We start from the raw sequence: 26,532 nt of genomic DNA, 5'->3' as shown, positions 1-26,532 counted from the left end.
GAAATGTAACTTTTAACAGAGAGCAATTCAACTGGTAGCCACAAGTGTCTTTTTAAAAAATACCTCAAGTTATTTCTTCTGGTGCCTATCTCATCAAAGGAAATGAAATCACATTTGGACAGTGAGTCACAGTGTCAGGATCTAGTAATAACCAATTTCTTTTGATATTTTTGATTATACTGAATCCTTACCTGTCTTGGCTATTCCCTTCTTTTGCTGACATCTTTCCATTTATTTTGCCCATTTTAGTTAAACCTCTTAAGGGAAATGGCAGCTCACTTAAATTATTAGGTAATGACAGTGAATTCAAGCAATGAAATAGTACATAACTGTCAGAACTGGATTTTCCACTTTTTGTTGAGAGTTGTGTTGCTGTTAATAAGTTAGTTGATGATTTTCTCTTGTGCATTTTTTTGTTTCTACAATCATACCTTCCTCCCATAAATAATTAAAAGAATCTATCTCAGACTTCTCCTCCAGGTAATGTGTCTTGGTAATCATAGCTAGGCAAGAACAGACAAGTTTTGTTCAAGTTTAATCTCCTAGTCAAATGAGCAGTTTTCTGTAATAGTGGTTGTGAGGATCCCAGTCAGGTTTGGTTGGTAAGTATTAATGATATTGGTATAAAAGGCAAATACCACCTTTTTAGGACCAGTAATTTCTCAAAAGAAACCTAGACTCTTGGTCATTGCTACGCTTTTTTGGAATGGTCATAAAAATGCACTATTCTTCCAGCAGAAGGTTGGTTAAATACGCAGCCATCAAAGCCTTGAAGGTACACGAACAGAACAGGAATGGAAAGGAAAAATAATCAAATGAAAAGTATGGAGTATTCAGAAAAAAATTACCTAAGTACTTCAGAGCTCTTCCACTTTTCCCCTGGCCCAATCCTGATTCCTTTGGGAAATGGTCAAACTGCCCTGAAGTAGACTGTGATTTTGGCCTCTAAGTAGGAAGATTTAAATAAAAACCCTCTTCATTCCCACATACCCTCTTATTATTTCTCATTATTTCTTGCCTCTTCCAGAGCCAAACTTCATAAAAATAAGTTCTCTACATTCAGTACCTATTTCTTTCCTCACTCCCCTAACTCCTGAAATGTGGCATCTTAGTAGTCAATTCTTCAACTTTTCCATTACAAGCAACCCAGAACTCCAACAAATGCCAAACAGGTCCCAGGAATGTGAAAGAGAATGGCAGAGTTTATCTGGAAAATGAGAAAATCCAGCAACCCATCTCAGGCGAATACACAGCAACATGAAAAGCAACAAAAATTGCTCATAAATTATCTCAGGACCAGCAGGAAACAAAGAAGCAAACAATTTTGGAAAGACTCACAAAGATGAATACTGAAAACTGTTCATGGGACTGAAACTCAAAACAAGCATAATGCCCAGCATTAAATATACAAAGAGTAAACAAAGCACACTTGAAATGAACATTCTTGCATTGAGACTGTCAAATGTAAAAGGTAATAAATGTAAAATTCATTACCAAAGTAACACTTAACTTTCAACACATTCACAATTGTTGAGACAGAATAAATGTACCATACTATTGTTAGTATTCCATTGAAATAGCAGAAGACTGGTAAAGGTCATTTACTACTACACTTCTGTAAGATGCTAGTTTCAATATAGCAATTGTAAGTGCACTAGTATGACAATGTTGTTTGCAGTTTACTTTTATGTTACCACTTCTGCAATTACTTTATTTCACCATGTGTAAAAACTTGAAGAATTTTTTTCTCTATTTTTGTCTTATATATAAAATACTAGGAAACACAAGGAAATGGCTCTAAATATACCTACATTGAGCCAAGAGAATAAACGCCATCTAGTTTGATGAGGACAATTACTAAGAAACTGTAAGATCCCACTTCATACTATACTAACAAGTAAGAGTCTGCAGCGAGAGGGTAAGGAAGGAGGAAAGCTGAGTTTTGGGCTCAAAGTGTTAAAAAAAAATTGTCACTTAGGTTATATCGAAGATTATCGTTCCTAATTTTTATCTTCTGGTGGTGGAGTAGCTCAAACAAATCCCCAGGCTATTCAATTTGATAAACACCTATGTGCTAAATTCATCAAATCAGGAATTAGGTGTTAAGAGGGAAAGTGATGAACATTTCCTAAAAGGTTTTAAGATACAACTCACTGAGAATTAGCCTTTACAGCAAATTCAAATCCATATAGCATCCTCAAAAAACTCTATATCAAGTTAAGAATTTTAAGTATGTGCCCACTTGCATAATTGCTTACAACTGCACATCTCTATAGTTCCCTTAAAAGGCTTTATATTCATAAACATTTACATTTGATTAAATTCATCTTCACATACTTACTCTTGCAAAGAAATATTTTCTAGTGCTACAATTATCCAAACCTATTAAAAATTGAAAAATAGAATTGTAGAATAAACAGGGCTCACTTTTCTGGTTAATCATTAACTCTGCACATTTGGATTTTAAATCTTGACCCAGGAATATTTACTGCATTTACCTTCAGTGGCCTATAAAATAAAGCAGCTAAAATTACGGCCAATTTGTTACAAACATAATGGGTCAACTAAATAAGACTAGAAAACATACATTTCAGTTTCCTATTAAGTCAAAGTAAAGTGTTTAAAATATGAAATATTAAAGTTCCAGAATGCGTTAAGATCTACCCTAAAGTCCAACTGCTTAACTCTGTATGTCATACTTATTTGTGTTCACTAAGAATGTACACCAGAAAACATCTAACTTAATCTAAGGTGAGGTCTGAAAAGATACCTTTTGGTAAAATGTTTTTTTCCCCTTTAAGTTTGCTTGTCTGAACTCTGATCAGGTTAGAGTAATTTTAATGTAACTGCTGGGTCTGTATCACCTTTCGGTTACTGACATTCATTTCTGATAGGTAAGAAAATTAATTCTATTTTGGAAAAGATACAGAAAGGCAGACAATAGAGCTGTTCTCTCAAATTTCATAGCTTGGAATATAAAAGCATTACTTTAGAACTTTGTAAGATATGAAACAATTCTAACATTTTTCATGATTTAGAACATCATTTTAAGGGAATTAACTACAGTGATTTTCAATGAAGACAGAACCTGATTTTCATAATCAACTTGGGGCTTCTTCAAGCTACACAGGTACACAAGCTAAAATTGTTATTACGTAATTTTTTTTAACTTTAGTCACTCAGGCACAACTATAATCTCTCAGAACGTAACTCAGTAACAGGTATTTCACATTCCTTTTAGTACTATGGGCTGTAAAAGATTGTTGCCCTGTAGCACTATATGAAAGGAAGGACTGGAACTGTATTTTGCTAGGAACTTGGTCATACAAATTCGACTTAACAAATTGTTGGAAGAATATATCTGAGTCAATCCCTGTCCTTGGGGCTCTAACTACTCTGTGGCTAATTTTTAAAAACAGCCAATAAAAAAATTAGTTTACCCAACTGTTAAAAAAAAAAAAAATTGAAAATTTACATGTTCCAAATCCTTTGCTAAACACTTTACATAGATAATTTTGTTTAATCTTTATCAACATCCCCACAGAGGCTGCTATTATCAATGAGGCTTAGGATGTTACTAATGTCTGTAATACTGAGCAAGCCATTTAAGATAGATTTCAAACTGAAGCAGCAGAATCCAGGCCAGTATTTCTCAAAATACTAAAGTCAGTCTTCATATTCCATATCTAAGACGGCTTCCCTCCTCTAAAGATAGATCCATTAAGTGCTTGAATCCTAGGGCTGCATTAATCATTTCAAATGCTTGTCCTCTTGGATCTTGTATTTATTCTTTAGCAGACATATATGACATAATGTTATAGGATTTTGAATGTAAAGAGCCCAAATTCAGTACTGGATCAAAGGATATGGAGCTAAAAAAAAAAAAAAAAGAGAGAGAGAGAGATACTCTATTGTGTATCATTTACCTAAATATCAAGAATACTAAGATAACATCAATAATTTAAAAAATTTAGGATTCAGGGCAAGGAAAGGACTTACTGAAAAAAAATTATTTTCAGAAAATCCTAGTATCTTATTGCCTCTTTCTAGATATTTGATTCTGTTAAATATCTAAAGAGCTTTATTATAATCTTGTGATAGCATGAGCTCTTACTTGGATAAGTGTCTCTTATCATTACTTTCTTGGTATTATGCTAAACTCTCACTCTAAGAAATATCTAGGTAAGTCAGGATATCACAGTACTCAAGGCTAAACTGAAATCTTCTCCCCCAATCCACCTCCTCACCAATGTATAAATTGATCTCCAGATCATTTCCTCATCTACACATTTTCAGAATTCATTTATGGGTATAATTAGTAATAAAACTAAAATCTTTGCCTAAACTTCTGTTATTACTAGTGTAATGCACCACAATAAACACAGAATCAGGATGTGGAGGACAACTGTACCCTACCCCTGTATACTCAGTTTTAAAAAATATAGAATAACTGGTTCCAACCTGGCAGAATAATTCAACAGGGATGAGTGGATGATAGCTATACATTTTTAGAGTCCTACAGGTGATCCTGACACTTAACACTGCTGAAAAAACTCTTGCCATAAGAGCAAATGACTCAATACTCTTTAATGAGCTACCTATAATACAAATCAACACTCTAATTGTAAGTTGTTTTATCCACCTAAGGCATTCTTAATCCCACTTTTCAGTTTTTCTAACCCAGTGTTTTCTCTGGGACACTGAGGTTATTCTTTCAGAAGCTGGTGTCACCAATTCCTCAAATATTAACTTTGTAAAAATTTCTAAGAATGCAGAATTTTTCCCCTAAAAGTTAAAGGTTAAATCATGGAGTTTTTTTTAGATATTAAATAGATGTTTCATTTCATTATGGTTAGATGTCCACCGGATATAAGCCTGGAAAAACTTCAAACTACCAAAACATATGACAAATCATAAATTATAGAAATCACTGCATTATATAGGTCTAGTTTCTCACCCATAAGATATCTAAGCAATCTGCCCCCACCCCCAAAAATTTGTCTTCCATAGTAACTCAGACTGAGGTTATTGCTTATATAAAGAAATATTTTATACCACGAACAAGAGTCACTATAGGTTTGTAAAATAAGACACACCAGCGAACCAACGCATAAAAATAATTTAAGAGTTTGAAACTAAGCCTAAATGCAAAGCTGTCCACTGTTTCCTCTCTGTTAAATGTAAAATACCTCTATAGTTATACTGAAGGTCAGAAACAAAACAACAAACATTTTGTTCCCTTTCCTATACTTACCACAATTATTTGCAAAGGTGTTTCTGAATAACAGAAATATCTGTATGAACCTTTCCCAGTTTGTACTGCATGGATGAGACCAACACATATTATATCACCTTTGTTAAAAATGAAACAAAGCCTTTCATCTTGTGACTTGTGTCCAGAAACATGACAGACGATGATTCTTCTGTTTTTGTAGTTATCATCTGTATACATCTGAAAGACTGTTTCTACCATGTTTTATTATTTTCAATCACTCTGCCTAGCTTTTCTGGATAGGAGAATCCATCCATCAGCTGTAATATTACTACCTACTAACAGAGAGGTGAAATGCATATCCTTAATGACCCAAAGTAACAAGTTAATAATTTTGTTTTCAGAATAACTGTGCAAAAGGGAGGGAGAAAAACATAAATATATCGCATTTTTAACCCTTCAGACACCCTCAGGAGGAAAAGAAATTTTCCATCTTTCACAGTGTAGACAGACTCTGAAAAAGAACAAATACACAGCATTGTTTTAGTAACACAATTGGAAAAAAAATACAGTTCATTTGAGATACTGAGCAAAGTAACTTAAAGACCAGTAACTTTGGTTTCAGTTAGTTAAAAATAATTAGTTCTTAAGGTAATTGTATATATTGAGTACCACAAATTAAACACTAACTGTATTTTTAAAATAAGTTGGTGATCCACGCTAATGAACATCCTGCCTTCTCAGTATCTACACTCTAAGTTTATCCAGGGACCCACGTTACTTCGAAACCGACCGCCAGCGGTCAATAGGGCTATCATCAATAATATCCCTGGCATTTTAAACCGGCTGTTACTCCTTTAGACCTTAGTCTTTTCTTAATTGGGGCGCCAAAGCACCGTCCCTTTCCAGGTTGGCTATTAGAGCCAAAACCGATTTCTTTGGACCCTTTTGGCAAGTCACTCTTGTATGAAAAACCAATGAGGGTCCGAAACCTTGCGGAGGAGTAAGGAAGGTTGGAATATAAGTGACAAAAAGATAAAAATAAAATCGGGAGGTACAACCCAATTCCGTGGGTGGAAGCTGGCTTCTCCGACCGAAGTGAGAAGGGTCGCCGTCCCGGGTCTCCGCACCCCAACAAAGACGCCAACCGCTCCGAGGGTCCTGTTAGCGTGCCTAAGTGATGCTCTGGGCCCAGAAGTAAACTGACTCCCTCAATCCCTTAGTAAGGAAAAGGACCAGGACGGGTAGGGTGCCTATACAACCTGCTGGACCGTAAGGCCGAGGCCCAGTCGACCTCTTGATACTGCCTCCAGCCGGATCCGCCCTACAATGTCCCCAGTTGCCGCGTCCACACCCGGGTCCCCAGGTTTGGGCCCTAGGCTCTCCAACCGGTTTATCCTCCGCCTCACCGTCCCCACCGCACCACCAATCGGCTCGCACGCTGCCTAAAACCTCGGCCAGGCTCCGCCGACTGTTCCCGGCACTCCTAACATGGCGGCCGAGTCCCCTTCGCTCCTTTGGCCCAGTCTGGGCGCCACCGACCTTGGCGCATTTTGGGCATTGTAGTTCCCGCGATAGCCTCGGTGTCCTGCCAGGCCTTTAGAAGACTACGATTCCCAGAATGCACCGCTCCTGAGCATGGCTATTGGGGCCTTTCGGACAGAGGGATGATGTCATTGCAAAAACCCCACTGCATTCATTGTGCTACGGTCTATCCACCCCCCTGCTGCTGCTGGGCTTGCGATTGCCGCTTGCTCCAGCTGAGCTAAGAGTAGCAGCAGCACCAGGGCAGGGACTGACTCCAGCCCTTGGACTTAGGACATCGCAACACGTTCCCTTGCCTGCGTGACTCATTCGCACATCAGTTCTGTTTATGCCTGGGGTGGGGAGAAATATCCCAAACCAGGTGAGTTGAAGTGATTTATTCAAACGGTTCTACCAAGTTATTCCTCCCGCTTAATTCTCAAGGCTTTCTTTTGGGAAGATGGGGGCGGGAGGATTGGAGAGGTGTTCGCAAGTGCTGCTAAGTGAAAAGCTCTGTGCAATTTGGGTCACTGCAAAGAACAACTCTAGCAACCTTCCTCCGGCGGAGGACCGATTCCTGCCAATTCCCTAGTCGCAACTCCCCTCAACCTTTTTGAGGATTGGAGAGGGGGGCTGGGTTGGGGAGGATGTTGGGAAGTGCTCTTAGAAAATCAGAAGAAGGCAGAGGTGGGGGACTGCAGTCCTGTCACATACGGCCCCGAGTGCTGAGGTTTGAGTGGGAAGGGGTGATGCGTGGGGAGAAATGGAGACAGTGATTTAATGTGGTTGCACTACTTTAGAACATTTCTGTGTCGCTTGGGCAAGTACACGCTATTTATTTTTAAGATGAGCGTGCTTCTGAGTAGGTTAAGTTTCGTGGGGCTCTATTTTATGTGTATGTGTCTGTGTCGTTTGTCTCGCCTTTTCTGCTGTTTTGAGGTGACAGTGTCCTTTAATGGTGCACTCCCCTGCCAGTCAGAAACATTTCACGTGTCTGGGGAAGCTTCTTTTAGGCTGCTGGAAGCAGCATTTTTGTTAAGTGTTTTTCTTCTTCCCACTGCAGGATTGTTTGGAAGTGGACAGATTTGTGCTCGTGTGAGTGTTTTAAATTATGTTGCAGTAGGCTCCTTGCCACTGACAATGGTACCATAATGAGCTGCCTTTTCGTGAAGCACAGTCACCAGTCACAACTAACGGTTTGGAGAAGGGGTCATTAGGGAAACCCTGGTTCATTTTAACGCATTAGGGAAAGGGAAAGTTAGAAGCACTGTTAACCTTCATTTGCCATTACTGAAAGGTACCCGAAAGGTATCTTCTGAGAGGGAAGGGAAACCAAGGCGCATAGAAGTGGAGGTTTTGTTGGTTTGTTTTTTGGGGTTTTGTTTTTAAGCGAACTGACACATTTAATAGGACAGAAAGCATTCTGGCTTACATGATTTTGGCTCTTGTGAGAGTTATTAGGATGATTAGTGCAATAAATGTTACTTTGGAATAAACAGCTGGCTGACTCCAGAACAGATGGGGCCAGTCTTAGCTGAGAGATCTACAACCTTGGAAATGAATGGACTTGGGGTCAACCACACCCCCTCCTGGAATGTCAAAAGAAGGAGAAATGCCAAAGCATTTTATGCTTAACTCTAAAATGCCAAACCTTTTTATAGCCAGGTCAGGCATTGGGTGAAAGTCATTCCTGGTTAGCTTCTGCTGCTGAACAAATTTTCTTCATTTTCCATTCAGACCCTTAGGTCTCCAAAGTTGCAGCTGGGTGATGCTTCGTTAAACGCTGCTTGTTACTGAATGCAAAGGACAGTCCATTGTATGGGCTTTGTAGTAGAGTGATTTATTGAGATGCAATGAGCAGCTTTGGGATTTGGGAAAAGACTGCCTGGCTTTGCTTCTCTCTATGTTTCTCTGATGCTTATTGTCTATTCTCCTGGGCACCTTACCCTTTTTGCCTGTACCTTCCTTGCCCCACCCCTCTATGTCCCTTGAAGTTCTTTCAGTTTCTTTCCCTGTTTCTCCATTTACAATTCTCACTTTTCCTCTCTGTTTCAAAATTTCCCTCTTATCACCAATACATCAAGTCTCTTTAAGTCTTTTTCCAGTCTCTGAATACCCTCCCCACCCCTTCTCTACCTCACCCAGAAACTCCAGCGTAGAGGTAGACTGTGTATTTATTCCACAGAGTCCTCTTGGAAGCTTTGACTTTTCTTTTTCTTGCAGTGGGTGCTAGGCAGGATGAGCAGCAACGAGCCTGACACTTTGGCCTGGTTTGTGGCTTCTGTGACAGACATAATTTGGCCTCAGCAGCTTGTGGACAATGCAATGTTGCAGTTGAGCCCATGTCACTGTAGTTTTCATTGGTACCTGTATTAAGAACTGCCAGTGCATTAGCAAGGTTTTAAAATACTATATATGAGGGGCACCTAGCTGGCTCAGGAGGAAGAGCATGTGACTCTTAATCTTGGGGTTGTGAGTTTGGGTGTATAGAGATTACTTAAATAAATAAAAACTTAAAAAGAAGGGGCACCTGAGTGGCTCAGTCAGTTAAGTGTCTGCCTTTGGCTCAGGTCATGATCTCACAGTCCTGGGATCGAGCCCCGCATCGGGCTCCCTGCTCCATGGAGAGCCTGCTTCCCCCTCTCGGTCTGCCACTCACCCTGCTTGTGCTCTCTCTCTCTGTCAAATAAATAAATAAAATCTTTAAAAAAGAAAAAAACTTAAAAAAAAAATCAAATGCTTTACATGAAATGTTCTCTTAATTCCCAAAGGAAAAAAAAAGACTTCAAAGGGCTTCTTCCTCATTTAATACTTTTTTTTTTCCTGATTCCTGCTCCAGTAAGTGGTGCGAAGGCCATCTTTTCTGTTGATTGCTGAGGAGCAATCCAGGTGGACAAACTGCCCATTTGTTTTATTTTTTTGAAGACACTTGGAGTAACAACAGTGTTCCCTCCTGTGGTGTCTTCTTTATGGATGAAAAAAAATTTTTTTTAATTTGTTCTCTTAAGGAGAAGGGTGTGGTGGTGGTTATGTTTGTCTGTTTAACGTTAGTGCTTTTCCAGGCATAGAGAGTCTAACTGTTGTTGGTATGGAGGCAACTAGTGTGACAGGCAGATTCAGAAGTTGTCTTCCTAGACCTCTCTCTCACCACCTTCTCATTCCTAATTTTCTTATTCTAAGATGCTCCATCTCCTACCCACGCTGTTTAGTGTTTTGGGGGGACAAATGGGCTGAATGATGGGTTAGATTTGTCTCCATCACTATGTCTGTGACCTTGAATAACTGTGCATTTCTTTCTGCCTCTGTTTACATATTTGCAAATGGATAATGATCCTTGCCCCTTGGCTTACTTAGCCTCATGGCATAGCCTGCTACAGTTTGCTCCTAGCCCATAATTCTGATGACAAATATTAATTGAGCAGCTACTGTGTTTTAAGAACTATGGATACATCACTGGAAAGAGAAGCTTCCCTGGGTGCCTCAGTTGGTTAAACGTCTGACTCTTGATGTTGGCTCAGGTCATGATCTCAGGGTTGCGAGATGGAGCCCCACATTGGGCTCTGCACTCCGTGTGGAGCCTGCTTGAGATTCTTTCTCCCTCTCCCTCTGCCCCTCCCTCTGCTTGCTCATGCACGTGTGTGCTTTCTTTCTTTCATTTTTTTAAATTAACATATAGTGTATTATTTGTGTCAGGGGTACAGGTCTGTGATTCATCAGTCTTACACAATTCACAGCACTCACCATAGCACATACCCTCCCCAATGTCCGTCACCCAGCCACCCCATCCCTCCCACCCCCCTCCACTCCAGCAACCCTCAGTTTGTTTCCTGAGATTAAGAGTCTCTTATGGTTTGTCTCCCTCTCTGGTTTCGTCTTGTTTCATTTTTCCCTCCCTTCCCCTATGACCCTCTGTCTTGTTTCTCAAATTCCTCATATCAGTGAGATCATATGATACTTGTCTTTCTCTGATGACTTATTTCGCTTAGCATAATACCCTCTAATTCCATCCACGTCATTGCAAATGGCAAGATTTCATTTTTTGATGGCTGCATAATATTCCATTGTATATATATACCACATCTTCTTTATCCATTCATCTGTCGATGGACATCTAGGTTCTTTCCATAGTTTGGCTATTGTGGACATTGCTGCTATAAACATTGGGGTGCAGGTGCCCCTTCGGATCCCTACATTTGTATCTTTGGGATAAATACCCAGTAGTGCAATTGCTGGGTCGTAGGGTAGCTCTGTTTTCAACTTTCTGAGGAACCTCCATACTGTTTTCCAGAGTGGCTGCACCAGCTTGCATTCCCACCAACAGTGTAGGAGAGTTCCCCTTTCTCCACATCCCCACCAACAGCTGTCATTTCCTGACTTGTTAATTTTAGCCTTTCTGACTGGTGTGAGGTGGTATCTCGTTGAGGTTTTGATTTGGATTTCCCTGATGCCAAGTGTAGCTTTCTAAATGAATAAATAAATAAATAAAATCTTAAAAAAAGGAGCGAGAAAGAGAATTTTCCCCTGCCCTTATGGAGTTTCTGTTCTAATAGGGAGACAATCATTGGACAAGTAATCACAGTGTGATGAATGTTACTGCCAAAAGGGGATGTACTATATGGTGGAATAGGAGTGCCTCACTGGTACTTTCACCTTCTCTAGGGAAAGCAGGGAAAGATTCTGGTAGGAGGTGACACTTCAAGAAACTTTTAAGAGTGAGTGGAAGTAATTTAGGTTGGCAATGAGAGGTGATTACAGGGAGCCAAAGAGGATTTCTGACAAGGGAAACTGCATGTTCAGAGTACAAAGGAAAGAGTGGTAAATATGAGGATTCGAAAGGAGGTCAGTCTGTATATGGGAACAGAGCAAGGGGAGAGAGACCAAACCAGACTGGAGAGGTGGGCAGAGTCTAGAAAGTGGGCAGTTTTCTGAGCCTCGCGTGAATTTTGGTCTTTATCCTAAGAGCAATAGGAACCTAATAAAGGGCTTTAAATAGCTAGGTGAATTATATATGTAGAATGATATGAAAAACATCACCTTGGCTGTTAAGTGAAGAAGAGATTGGAGAATATTGGCCAAAGTCAATGTGTGGAGGACAAGTAGCACGTCATTCTTGTAGTCTATGTGAGGGATAATGGTGGCTTGGATTTAGAGTGGTGGCAGAGGGCTTGGAGAGAAGGAAAGAGATTAGGGAGATGCTAAACTTGAAGATTATAATTGATAAGATTACTGATGGATTGGATGTGGGGATAGGGAGAAGGGGGAGTAGAGATGTACTTGAATTTTTCCTTGAGCAACTGGGAATGCCATTTTCCGAAAAAGAGAACACTGGACAGAGACCAGATTTTTGTTTGTTCAAGGAGGGACCTTTGGCCATGTTGAGTTTGAAGTTCCAGACAGACATCTAAGATCTTTCTCTCCTTCACCCTGTCCAAGTGTAGGATGTAGCATAGTGGACTTGAAGGGAGCTCTGGTGAAGCTTGCTACTTCTTTATTAGCTGTATGATGTTGGACGTATTATATTCTTTTTCTGAACTTTAGTTTCCTTATCTGTGAAATATGTTAGTCTGCTAATTTATACTGATTTTCCCCTAGCTGTATATGTATGGTGCTAAGAATACAGAATTGAATAAGATAGTGTTTCCTTTGAAAGAATTCACTCAGGTGAGGGAAACAAACATAAGTAGCTACATAAAAAGAGTTATGTGGGCCATGCTAGGAGAGCACAGCCCCAAGGAAGGCTTTCCTTCTTTCTTATTGGTGAGAGGGGCCGGAGACCTTTGACCTGAGACATGAAGCAAGAAGGAGCTCTCCAGACCATTCCCAGGCACCTAATAGCATGTCTTGCAAAGATTAGGCACTCTGAATGTTTGTTGATTGAGTATATTAACTTAAGCCACTGAGGGTCCATTCAAAGGAAATATCAATGCATTGGAAGAGGGCATTTAGTAATGCAAGTGTCAAATCTGAGACACTTTTAACAAATCCATTAAAATGTATTCCTGAGACCTGCACCCTTTGAGGTGTTATGTAGATGACTTGTAGTGAAATTCAGAAATATTTCAGATCTGGTTTCTTTTTGGGCTGAACTTCCTTTATTCAAGTTAGTTTCTCAAAAAATAATTTTATAATTGTATAGAGTTCCCTAAATCAATGGGTCTCACACTTATGAATTGTATAGATAAGCAAAATTACAAAAAATAAGGTAAAATTGGCTGAGCTGTTGACAATGGTTATTTTTCTATAGTAGAGATAGATTTTTTAAAAAATGACCCCTTCACTTTTATCTCATAAAATAAAGGACATTTAATAACAAAAATTGAGGGAGACCATACTTTTAAAATTAACAATATATTGAGCTTTATGAAAAATTCTCTACATTGTCTTTATTTTTCTCATTTTGTTGCAGACTAGTAAAAAAAAAAGATGAAAAAACATTAGAATGTTATAATAATTTATGGAACCATTGCCGTATTTTCTTGGCTATGGTGGAAATGTGGCCCATCTCCAAATAAGAACACTTCCAAGTATGGAAGAATTTTGTATGGACCACAGATAATTTATTTTCAGTTCCTTCTCCATAGTAATCTAATTGCTGAGAACTAGATAGGTCTACTCAAGATGTGTCTAAGGTCACAGTTCTTCACTTGTCCCTGGAGGATCCTCACGAAGACCATGATCCCTGGGATCATATGTTAAAGTGTGTGTGTATGAGAGAGAGAGAGAGAGAATTCACGTGCATATATTTTTCTATCACTATATATGTGTCTTTGGGCAAGTTATTTAACTTCTTTGAACCTCAGTTTTTTTGCAAGATTGTTATGAGGTTTAAATGAGATAATACGTTTTAAATGTCTGGCACTATGCCTGGTATAGCTGATGCTCATAGTAACTGTTTTTAACATTATATTTATTTCTTTTTGTTTGTTTGTTTGTTTGTTTTTTAAGATTTTATTTATTTATTTGACAGAGAGAGATATAGCGAGAGAGGGAACACAAGCAGGGGGAGTGGGAGAGGGAGAAGCAGGTTTCCCGCGGAGCAGGGAGCCCGACGCGGGGCTCGATCCCAGAACCCTGGGATCATGACCTGAGCTGAAGGCAGACGCTTAATGACTGAGCCACCGGTTTAAATATTTTATTTATTGGCTGATCCTTGCTTAGTACCCATAGTGGTAACACAAAGAAAAAGATAACAGTGTAACTAGACAACCTGATGCAATGAGAAGTAAACAACATCACTGATGCAGAATTCTTGCCAGAAATGCTTACCCTAAATCTAATCATGAAGAAATAATCAGGCGAATCCAGACTGTGGGACATACTGCAAAACAGCTGGCCTGCGATCTTTGAAAATGTCAGTGTCATGAAAGACAACCAAAACAAAATAAAACAAGATATATAGGGGACTGATCTAGATTAAAGGAGACCGGAGCTATGACAACTAAAAGCAACATGTAACCCTTGATTGGATTCTGGACTTAAACAAACAAACAAAAAGCTGTAAGGGACATTTTGGGGACAAATGGGGAAATGTGAATGGGAGTTGTATATTAGATAATCAGTAACAATGTTAGTTTTCTTGGACGTGATAATGCTTCCATCTGCTTAGCCTGACATGCTGTGGATATTGGTGTCTAGATCAGTTGCCATTCCTGAATTCCGTTAGGAATGTCACACCAAAGCTAGAAGACATCAAGGGCTGCTTCAGAAGGTAGTGATTTTCTTGGTCACTGCAAGTATTTAATCAGCCTACAGGCTGTAATACCACTTACTGGGAATACTGTAAGTGATTTTTAAATGTCCTTTCTAGGGGTGCCTGGGTGGCTCAGTTGCTTAAGTGTTCGACTCTTGATTTCAGCTCAGGTCATGATCTTGGGGTCCAGAGATCGAGCCCCACATTGGGTTCCACACTCAGTGCAGAGACGCTTGTGCTCTCTCAGATGAATAAATAAATAAACAAATAAATAATCTTTTTTAAAAAGTGTCCTTTCTAAACACTATCCTGTCATTCTTCTGCAAGAAGAATGCAAACTTCTAGAGCTGGTACTCTACCTTTGATATCACTAGAGGTAGTAATACAGGTGGAGTACTAGCTGCTTCCAAAGTGAAGAGGAAAGAATGGCAAGGGGCACATAAATATATATATCTTAAAATTTTTTTTGAGTCTAGACATACGATTAATCAAAATTTATTTTAGAAATACACAATGAACTGGATAGGGGAAATTCCCCTTAATTCCACCTCACAAAGATAATCAACTTTGAAGTTTTGATGTATATTCCTCTGTCATTTTTTCCCCACCCATATACTAATGATATTATTATATATAATTCTGCTTGCTGTCTCTTAATATATTTTGAGCAGTTGCCCCACATATTTGCATGTCGCTCTAACTTACCTGTTTTCGTGGCTGTTAGGCACCCTGCAGTGAGCACTTGAGAAGGCATCCTTTTGTGATGAACTTGTGGGAATATTTCTGTAGAATACATTTCTGGGGGTAGAAATGCTGGGTCAGAGTTCCTCTTTAATTGCCCCCTAATTTAAATTCTTATCATTTCTACATACCTTTGCCAAGTCCATTAGCCACTTGAGCTAAACTCTTAGTAAAGGAAGGAAGTTGTGATGGATGAACAGAAAGTGGGCAAAAATGGAATCACAGAGCTCCTGCTGGTTTTTGTGAAGGCTATAATAATAAAGGTTAGTATGTAAATAATATGGAAACCTCTGGAAAGAGACATAAAATACATCATCTCTACCTACAACACAGCATGATATTTAAAAAGTGAACTGAAACAATAAAGCAACCAAGAGTTTTCCCCAGAAAATTCTGCAGAAAATTTTTATTTTTGAGTTATGATTAGCTTCACTAAAATGTGGCAGCATCAACCCTGAGATGAAAATAACCCCTTCTGCTCACTTCCTCTCTATCTCAGTCATACCACCACACTAGAAAGGGGAATTTAAGCTCCACTTTTTAAATATCTGAACCAGGTGGGTAAAAGGTCTGATTGTTTATCTTTCTGAATATTGATAGAAGCAATCCCAGGGCAGATTTTTGGCATTTTTCTGTAGAACAGGTATGAACTTAGGAGTGGTCATCAGTGACTCACTGTGCCCTAGCAGAGACCCTGGGGAAAAGACTGTGAGAATCACAAGCTATGAATTATTTCTATTCTTATGTGGCTGGGTTGAGCAAACACAGATTTGAGCGCTGCACTATGCGGAAATTTATCTTTTCAAGTCTCAGTTTCTTGTTCTGTAAAATGGGGGTTATTGTGACACCAAGATGAGATAATGTATATAAAAGGACTTTGGCAAATTTATATGTACATGCTGTTGTTAAGGTGCTGCTGTGTCTGACTGGGCCACCTCATGTCGTTCTTTCCTTTAATTCCAATGGCATTTGTATGCCAAAAGATTTTTTAAGGCATTCTGTCTCATAATGTCTTATTGTTACTTCTTCAACATTTGTGGGCATAAACTAAATGCAAGATTCTGTGCTGGGTTTTCTGGTAAGTAAATAAAGATGAAACCATAAGAAGCCTTCCTTCTTCCCCACTTTTATTCTAGGAGACTAAGATCTTTTAATGAGAGTCTTCAATAAAAGATGTTTTACAAAGGTATATTATGTATGCTGTTTTATAATCTTAAACTTAGATGGTAGATTTTAGTTCCATTTTTTCCAGATAAATGAGGAAATAATTCTTAGTGAGGTTAAGTAACTTTTTTTTTTTTTTTAAGTTACCTAGTTTAAAAAAAAGTTGCAGATGGCGCTAGGTAGATTTTCCGGAAACAAAACCAAAAGCATCTCCAGCTGCTTCCTATTTTTGCCTTGCCTTCTGATCAAAAGCATAAGCTTCATGAAGGCAGGACTGGCTGGTGGCATTTACTTTGATATGGCTCATTTTACCTGCAGGCACACAGGGAGGAGCTTTCCTTCTGCCTGTTGAGTTTGTTGAGTTAGTTGAAGCCATGATGTGAATTATCATAGCATCTACTAAGTGCCAAATGGTTTACATGTTTTATTTGATTTATTTCCCCCAACTCATTTTGAAAAGTTTCAGATATGTAGAAAAATTGCAAAAATTTTACCGTGAACATTCCATATACCCTTCATCCAGATTAATTTGCTTTCTCTTTCTGCATCTGTGCACACATGTGCGTGCACACACACACACAGTTTTTCCCAAGAAATCACTTAAAAGTGAGTTGCAGACATTATAACACTTTATCTCTGCCCACTGGAGCATGTATCTCTTAAGATGCAGGAAGTTCTTCCATCTAACCATAATACTGTTACCCTGAAACACTGAAATTTTGAAGAGTCCAAGTGTGTTGCCTTGGTAAATTGGATTGGTCTGATTGTTTTCTCTTTATCAGACTCAGGTTCAACACTTGTAGTAGGAATTCCAAATAGACAGTGTTGCATCTTTTTCTTTGTATCACATTAGGTGACACATAGTGTCAGTTTGTAACATCACTGGTGATGTAAGATTTGGTCATTTGGATGAAGTGGTATTGCCTGATCTCTTCATTGTAAAGGTACCTGTTTCTCTTTGTAATTAATACAATAGTCTGTGGGGAGATACTTTGAGATTGTTTGAATATCCTGTTCCTCAACAGTTTTTATCCACTGGGTTTAACATCTATTGATAATCATGGCCTAGGTCAATTGGCATCTATAAAAGGATGATTTTCTAATTTGCTCTTTCCTTCTATATTTATTACCAGGCATTTTCTGATAGATCAGGTTTCAGCTCCTTCTTTTCTTCCTCCTCCCCCTCCTCCTCCTCCTCCTCCTCCTTTATTTAAGCATTATCTGGACCCCTGGATTATTTTTTACCCTCAGGGTGTTATAATCCATTACCAGCCTTCTGCCTTTTTCCTCAGAGATTTTGCCCGTTTTACAAGTGAGGAAATTAAGACCCAGAAAATACAAGTAACTTTCTGAGAGTCACAGCTAGTTAGCAGAGGGGGCCAGACGCAGACCTAGTTTTGATTAACTCTGAAGTAGTTTCTGCTCCTTTTTGCCTCGCAGCAGTCCAGGGACAAAAGATTACCTGATGAAATCAAGTTAAAAAGAAAAAACAAGCATTGCATCATTGTTGCTAATAGCAAATGATTGGAAACAACCATAAGTGTGTCAGTAGAAACAGGTTAAATAAATGGGTATGTTCACACAAGGGAAAACTATTAAACCACACACAAGAATTAGGGTGTTCTCTAATACTGATATGGAAAGATCTCAAAGGATATACTAAATGAAAGAAGGAATAGTAGGTATTTTGTGAAAGAAGTGGGGAGAAGAAAGTATATTTGAATTTGCACAAAGAAACCCTGGAAGGATATAAAATAACAAAGTAACTTGTTACTGGAACAGCGCTGTAAAAGTGAGTGGGGTATGTGTTGTGAGATTTCTTAAGATTTACTATTTTATAATGTTAACTTATAAAATAACTTTATTGAGATATAATTCAGACCTCACACAATTCACCCATTTAAACTGTACAATCAGTGGTTTTTAGTATGTTCATAGAGTTGTGCAACCATCACCACAATCAATTTAGAACATTTTCATTATCCTAAAAGGAAACCTTTTACTCATTAGCATTCATTTATCATCTCCCCCACTCCTGTACCCCACCCTCACAAACTGCCCCAAGCAACTACTTTCTTGTCTTTACTTTCTGTCTCTATAGATTTGCCTATTCTGGACATTGCATACAAATGGCATCAGGTAATATGTGGTCTTTTGTGACTGGTGTCTTTCATCACTATGATCTTTTCAAGGTTTATCTGTGTTGTAGCATGGATCAGTTCTAGTTTTATTACCAAATAATATTCCATTGTATGCATATACCACACCAATTTATGGACATTTGGGTTGTTTCCCCTTATTTTATTTTATTTTATTTTAGAGAGGCAGAGGGAGAGGAAGAGAAAGAATCTTAAGCAGGCTCCACACCTAGCGTGGAGCCTTATACAGGGCTCAATCTCACAACTCTGAGATCATGACCTGAACCAAAATCAAGAGTTGGACGCTTAACCAACTAAGCCAGCTAGGCACCCCTCACTTAAAAGAAAAATTATTTAAGTAATCTCTACACCCAACATGGGGCTTGAACTCAGGACCCCAAGATCAAGAGTCACATGCTCCTCTCACTGAGCCAGACAGGTACGCTGGCTTGTTTCTACTTTTTGACTATTAGGAATAATGCTATCAACATGTACATACAAGGTTTTAAATGTACATTTGTTTTTATTTAATTTGCATCTGTACCAGGAGTGGGTCAACTGCTAACTCTATGAGTGCACTTTTGAGGAACTGACAAATTGTTTCCAAAGCAGCTGTACCATTTTACATTCCCTCCAGCAGTATATGAAGGTTCCATTTCTCCACATCCTTGCCAACACCTGTTATTATTTGTCTTTTTCATTATGACCATTCTAGTGGGTATGCCACATTGAGTTTTGAATCATAGGAATGTAATACCAATGTATTTCAAAAATAAAATTAAAACAAAAAATTTAGAAAGAAATGGCAGCTCAAAAAGAAAAGTTTCAGTTGGAGAGCCAGAGGTCAGTTTGTGATGAGATGGCCTTAGGGTAGGGATAATTTTAGGTTTTCCTTGTTCAGCCTGGTGTCCTGATGCATATACATTTCCATCTTCTGCGTTTTAGTACCAGCTGACTTCTCCTCCAGTGCTCTCCTAGATTCATTGTCCAGAGAGTAGGGGGCTTAGGTATAAAGTACTGTCCTCAGGATTTCTAGCACTTTAGAAGCAGCTCTAGAGATTCAGTGGCTAGGACCATGCTAGTTCTTAAGACCAGAGAAGTACCAGGATTCTGTGGGCCATGATAACCTCATACTGTTTTCCCCAGTGCTGATAGTAAGGGCATTAGAATAAGATGCTTTAGCTATTGGCGACTGGTCTAGGAAGCAGTGGGATGCTTTTGAAGAATCTCAAGTGTGAGAGCCACAAAATGGAGTTTGAATTTGTGTTCTGGCATGTTTAAGCTGTGTGATCTTGGACAACTCATGACTTCTCTGAGCCTCAGTTTTTTTCATCAATAGTAGAGGAGCCTACCTAAAGTATCTCCTCACAAGATACTTATTGGGTATAAAGGAGGCGAGAGTGACTTTACAGTGGAGAAACATGGCAGACACCACTTTTACTAGATGATTAAAGTTAATACCAGTGATGGGACAAATCATCATCTGAGAAGACACATCACCTGTGTGGCATTCCTGCCAAAAATGCATAACTTGAATCTAATCACAAGGAAATATCAGATAAATATAAATTAAGAAACGTTCTACAAATCAAATGGACTGTATTTTTTAAAAATGTCAATGTCATGAAAGACAAAGACAGGAATAGTTCTAGATTAAAGGAGACTAAAGTCACATAGAAACTAAATATGACATATGATCCTGGATTGATTGGATCAGAGAAAAGTTTTCTCTTTCTTTTTTAAGATTTTATTTATTTATTTGTGAGAGAGAGAGTGCGAGCACACGAGTGGGGCGGGGGGGGGGGGGGGGAGAAGCAGAGGGAGAGGGAGAAGCAGACTCCCACTGAGCGGAGAACCCAATGCAGGCCTTGATTCCAGGACCCCGAGATCATGATCTGAGCCAAAGGCAGCCGCTTAACTGACTGAGCCACCCAGATGCCTGGAAAAATTTTTTCTTTTGCCATAAAGGACATTATTTAATTTGTCAATTGATGATATTTGAATAAGGTTGAGATTAGATTATATAGGTATTAATATTAATTTTCTGATTTTGATCATCATATTGTGAAGATAAAAGAGTATGTCCTGATTTTTAGGGAGATACTATGTTTAGGGATAAACTAATATCTATATCAGAGAGAGAGATAAAGCAAAGTGGTAAAAAATTAACATTTGGGTAATTTGGGTGAAGGGTATATATGAATTCTCAGTAATTTTCTTGAAGTTTTTTTCTTTTTTAGTTTAAGTCTGAAATTAATTAAAAATAAAGAGATAAAAAAGGAGGGAAGGAAGATGCCAGTACTTAGAGCATAGGGTTGCCGTGAGGATTAAACAAGGCCCTGTATGTCAAGGCTCAGTATGGTGCTATCACCTGGCAGCCTTCAAGTACATGTGGACATCCTGGGATGGGCATGGCAGCCAGTCGCTCTTAGCTATTACTGGGGAGCCAAATTGAAATTGACATGTGGCATATGGTGACAATACTGTTCCGAATCCAAAATTGGGATTCGTGGTCTGAGAAAGAATTTATTTATTTAATTGCAAAGTCTTACCAAAAAGAAAGAAATACATATATACATATATATGTATATAGAGAGAGAAATACAATCATATTTGGTTACCCATTTAATACATTATCTCAGTATAGTGTTAAATTTACAAGAAGGCATGATTATCCTAGGAAAGTTAGAGGTTATGGTCCCTTAGGGCTATTTTTGGACCAATATTAGCATTTGGGTCACTTCCTCTTACCTTCTCTCTTTTTTTTTTTCTCTTCCCTCAACTACACAATCAAGTTTCTGATTTTGTCTGTGAGAGTCATTTGAATTAGCCATGTCAAATGTTAATTGTTTTGGCAGAGAAAAAGAAGCTTGGATAAGCTTTTCCTTCTAAGACTCAAAAACTTGCCTTTCTAAGAGCTAACTTTGGAAGGAATGTTTCTGGTCTGGAAAATTCGGATAGCAACCTCAAAAGGAATTTATGTCCTAGAGGAACTGGGAGTGGGGTGGGGAGCTCAATTTCCTCTGAGACAGATTGAAATAAATTCTTCTGTCTGAAATAGTAATAAAGATCTATTTATTTCTTTCATCTTTTTACTAAAAGCTTCAAAACATGAATTATGATTAAATTCAAAATAGATTTAGCCCAGGCACCAAAAAAACCTCAAGTAATCCTGATTAAAAAACATTTATGAGAATTTGGACAGGCTGCTTTGCTGAATAAGATGATCCTTAGTATAACGTTTAAGTCTGCCCCTTTGATGTGACAAAATTTCCAGCTCATGAGCTGCAATTGTATAATTCAAGATTCCACATTCAGTGATACCAATCCAGATTCATTGTTGCTGCTGTAGTAGGGGCTTTCTGTGTTGACTGTTACCTGCTGTAAATTGTTTGGTCTCAGAATTTTTCATGTTCTTTGCTTTTAAAGTTACCATGGCCAGGAAGCTAAATGGCATGTTTGTATGTGCAAGTTTGTTTGTTTGTTTGTTTGTTTTAAGTAAGCTCTACGTCCATCGTGGGGCTCGAACTCATGACCCTGAGATCAAGTGTCGCATCTTCTACCGACTGAGCCAGCCAGGTGCCGCCAAGTTACTTTTATTATAGAACTTAATAATAATAATAATAGCAAACATTTTTTATGATCTGCCAAGTACTGTTCTACTGCTTTCCATAAGTTATAGCATTTAGTTGTGGCAAAACCACATGAGGAATCCGAAGCTCTGAGAGCTGAAGTAACATGCCTAAGATTATATGACTAGTAAGAAGCAGATCCAGGGCCAGAAATCAGGGCAGTCTTACTGCAGAGCCTGTGCTTTTCTGCTGTGTGATTTGCCATTTTGCAGATTTTTTGTGGAAGATGATTACTTTTTTGCTTCATCTTTGGAGCAGAATCCTGTCTTAAGTGATGGGTATTTATTGAGTGCCCATCACATGTTAGCCACCTACAGAAGATTGAAACCCAGGCTCTGTCATTAAGAAGTTCACATTCAAGTAGAGGAGATAAAACACGTTCATTCCTATATATCCATGTTCATAACAACATTATTCATAATAGCCAAAGGGTAGAAGGAACCCAAATGTCCATCAACAGATGCATGGATAAGCCAAATGTGGTATGTACATATAGTAGAATATTATTCAGCCTTGAAAAGGAAGGAAATTCTAACACATGCTACAACATGGATGAATCTTGATGACAATATCCTAAAAGAAATAAAGCAGACACGTATGGATGAATATTTTATGATTCCACTTATATGAGTTTCCTGGAATAGTCAAACTTATAGACAGAAAGTAGAATGGTGGTTGCTAGGGGCTAGAGGGAAGGAGAAATTGGGGAGTTGTTATTTAATGTGTGTAGAGTTTCAGTTTTGAAAAAAGAAAAAGTTCTGAAGATTGGTTGCACAGCACTGTGAATATACTTAACACTACTGAACCCTACACTTAAAAATGGTTAAGACTGTAAATTTTATATTATGTATATTTTATCACAATTTAAAAAACGCAAACAGATATACCCCCCTACTATGTGGTGGAAAGCAATTAGTGAGACAAGAAGGACTGATGAAGTCTTAAGAGTTAGGGAGGCTTTCTAGACAGGATAGATCTAGCTAGGCAATGGAAGATGGGTCAGATTTATGTGGCAATGAGGAAGGTGGAAAGAGCAACCCAGGTGAAGGGAACAGTGAGCAGTTATAGAGGTTTGGTGCTGCTTAAAGATCCAATCCTAGCAAGGAACAAGCCTCCAAATGGCTCTGTAATTATGGGTGTCCCAGCCACCTTCCATGTGGGCAGACTTAAAAGCAAAGTCTAAACCAGGTTCATGAAGTTGTGGTATGCTGGACAGGGACTCATTCATGATTCATTCAGTCAACATATATTTAGCACATAGTGCCCGTGCTATGCTAGTCACTTTATGTATGTTGGCAGATGCAATACTCCCAACAACTCTGAAGTTATTAATAGCCCTAATTAACAGATGTAGAAATTGTGACTCAGAGAGATGGGGTAATTTGCCCAAAGTCACATGACTGATAGGTAGCCGAGGCAAGACTTGGCCTGTGGAGCCCGTGCTGTCTGTGTCCACGAAACTACACTATCTCCTCTTGGGGGTGAGTGTGAAGTGATGTCTGCCTTTGAACTCACAGTAAAAATGGCATGTGACTGCTACCACTTGTCATTCTCTTGCTGCTTTTGAGACTACCTTGGCTGAGTTACCGGCAGCTCTGAGACTCTGCTTCCCTATTTGTGAAATGAAGAACTTGTATTGGACTAGATTATTTCTAAAGCTTCTCCCAGATCAAAACCCCCTATTTATTCATTCATCTAATCCATCTATCCATCCCCCATCCAACACCAATTTGGTATCTATTATATACCAGGTACAAGCTGGTGGGTGCTGGGACTGGTAATTGAGGTTTGTCCAAACACTGTTCTTTCCTGAAAGGAGGTTGTAGAATAGTGAAGGAGATGAAATGGATGGTTATTGTACAGTATGGTCATTGCACTGGTAGGGGTATAAACAGAAGACCGGAGCATAGAGAAGAGGCACCTGTCCCTATCTTGGATAAGGGGATGTCAAGAGGAGAGGAAATCATCCCCAAGACCAGGAAGGTAATGAGGAAGACTGTAAGAACCTCATCCTTCCTGTTGTTCCAGTGGTTGTAAGCACAGTACAAATTTATTAAATTCAGTTAAGCTTTTTTTTTTTTTTTAAAGATTTTATTTATTTACTTGACAGACAGATAGAGAGCACAAGTAGGCAGAGCAGCCGGCAGAGGGAGAGGGAGAAGCAGGCTCTCTGCTGAGCAGGGAGCCCGATGTGGGGCTCAATCCCAGGACCCTGGGATCATGACCCAAGCCGAAGGCAGCCACTTAACTGACTGAGCCACCCAGGCACCCCTAAATTCAGTTAAGATTTGTTGACCTTAGAGCTCCTTTTGATTTTAAGCCTTGTGGAAAGTTTAGTTGAATTTAACAGTTAAGTGCAGCCAAATATTGATATAGTTTGGATTCTCTTTCAGATTGGAGGAAGATTATAAAGTTGAAGAGAGACCTAGGAGTTAATTTTTTTTAAAACGGAATTTAGGAAGCATGGGGTAGACTAGTAAGAGGCCTAAGGGCCCAGGGTTATTTGAGGTGTTCACAACTAAAGTCACAGATGATTATATTTCAAAGAGACAAGTGAAATGGCCAACATATAGGATAACATATATGATTCTTTCAAGACTACTAAGGACCGGTGAATTGCTAAGAATTAGAATGACTAAATATTAGAATTCCAATACCAAGGAATTGAAATGAGGGTTGAGGAAAGGAAGTTAAAAGAGCTAACATGTATTGCACAATTAATATGTATAGGCATTGTGCTATGCCCTTTATGTTTATAATTTTGTTTTATTCTCCCCACAGTCTTACAAGGGTAGGTGTTCTTATCCTTCACAGATATGGAAACTGAGGCTCAAGGAGGTTTGACTTGCTTGTCATAGCTAACAGGAGACTGAGCAGGGACTCAAGCCCAAGTTTGTTAACATCAAGGCCTTTGCCTTTTCTACCCCATGCTTCTTCAGATTTCTGGAATTTCTACTTCTGGAGAAACTGCACCAGGGTACAGGGCTTCCCTCTCATCCTTGGAGCATAGAAAGTAGTGATATTTAGGGATGGTCAGCTCTTAAAATTTTCCAACATGCCAAAGGACAGCTCCCCCAATTTCCTATGTCTTCCTTCTGAAGTGGTGGGTCACCAGCTCCCAGAGATAAATGGCTCTTACTAAAATACTAATCCCCCCACTCCTTTTTTGCCTTTCCCAGGTAGTATATGAGTGTTTGATCTTGGCAATTTGTCTCTTAGAAGTGGCTCATAAAAGTCATCTGAGAGAATGCTGATTGAGGCCAGCTCAGTTTATGTATTTGATCCCTTCTCTTTCCCCAACAAAGGGTAACTTCAGGTCATTTGCCCCAGATTCTGTCTTTGGGGTCCTGAGAGAGCTTGTTGCCAAGCTCTCAGAGGCCTCCAACTCTGAAGTTCTGACAGGATCACATAGAGATCTCCACTATTAACCCCTTATATTTTAGGCTCCTTCCTCCTCTCTCTCAAGGTTTCCCCGTGGGCAAAAGCTATAGTGTCTTCTCAGGGAGCATTTTCCCAGCTTATTTTGGAGGCCGGCCAGGCATTTGGCCCTGGGCCTTTAACCCCCTAGAAAGTTCCCACATGTGGCTGCCCAAATAGCAAACTGTTCCTCCAAATCGGTTGATGAATTATGGCAGTGGGGAAAAGTCTCCAGCAGGCCATTTCTCTGCCCTTGTATTCCACAGTTTGGGCTACTACAGTGAAATGGACAAAGGATGTGGGGTAAAGAGATTGGAGCTCAAGTCTTGGCTCAAGGCACAAATCCTGGGGCTGTGAGACTTGACCTGTCTGAGCCTATGTTCTTAGCTCTAAGTGAAGGACTGATGACAATCCTAGCTTCATACTGTTGTTGTGAGAGGCAGATACCTCGATGTATAGTATTGAAGTGCTGTATAACAAGCCCATAGAATGTATAACAGATGTCAGTGCTTGTTGTTATAAAACACATTTGGCTCAATGAGAGACATTTCTGGAAACTGAGCAGGATGCATGCTCTGTCATCTCTGGCCCCAGTTCCTGGCAAATCTTTTCATTGCTCAAGTAGGCATGCATGATATTATTCTCATGTTTATTTTTGTAATCTTTTCACTTATAGTCATAAATACTCCTAGAAGCTTTGGTGATTCTTGAATATTTATCTTTGAAAACTCTGGTCAGGGTTGTACACTCATGCCCAGAGCTAGTCACCCCAGAGCAATTATTTGGATTCTCAGAGCTGTATGTGGATCCATTTCCCAAGAAATCCTGGGACAGCAGAGCTGGCTGTGTATGGTAAATGAGGTTTGTCTTACTTGCTAGGATTCGGATGGTTGAGAACTCCTAAGGATATTTGATTGTAGGTATAACAGGACTGTTATAACTTTGTATATGTTTCTGGTAAAGAAATGAGAATGGGAAGAGAGTAACTTACTGTAAGTGGTTTGTGAGTTTAGA

General features: G+C 39.1%; 1 protein-coding gene across 1 annotated transcript in view; it reads left to right on the top strand.

The window, feature by feature from the left end:
• The first annotated feature begins 6,874 nt into the window (after nt 1–6,874).
• The window catches only part of RAB30 (RAB30, member RAS oncogene family), a 74,077-nt gene continuing 54,419 nt past the window's right edge, over nt 6,875–26,532 (top strand). Inside the window, exon 1 of the mRNA XM_032393501.1 lies at nt 6,875–7,118. The gene's annotated coding sequence lies outside the window, so the exon portion shown is untranslated. The remainder of the gene's footprint in view (nt 7,119–26,532) is intronic.

Source organism: Phoca vitulina, unplaced genomic scaffold (assembly GCF_004348235.1).
Source record: "Phoca vitulina isolate PV1807 unplaced genomic scaffold, GSC_HSeal_1.0 scaffold74, whole genome shotgun sequence".
NCBI classification, from domain to species: Eukaryota; Metazoa; Chordata; class Mammalia; order Carnivora; family Phocidae; genus Phoca; species Phoca vitulina.
This window is presented reverse-complemented; position numbering and strand designations above follow the sequence as displayed.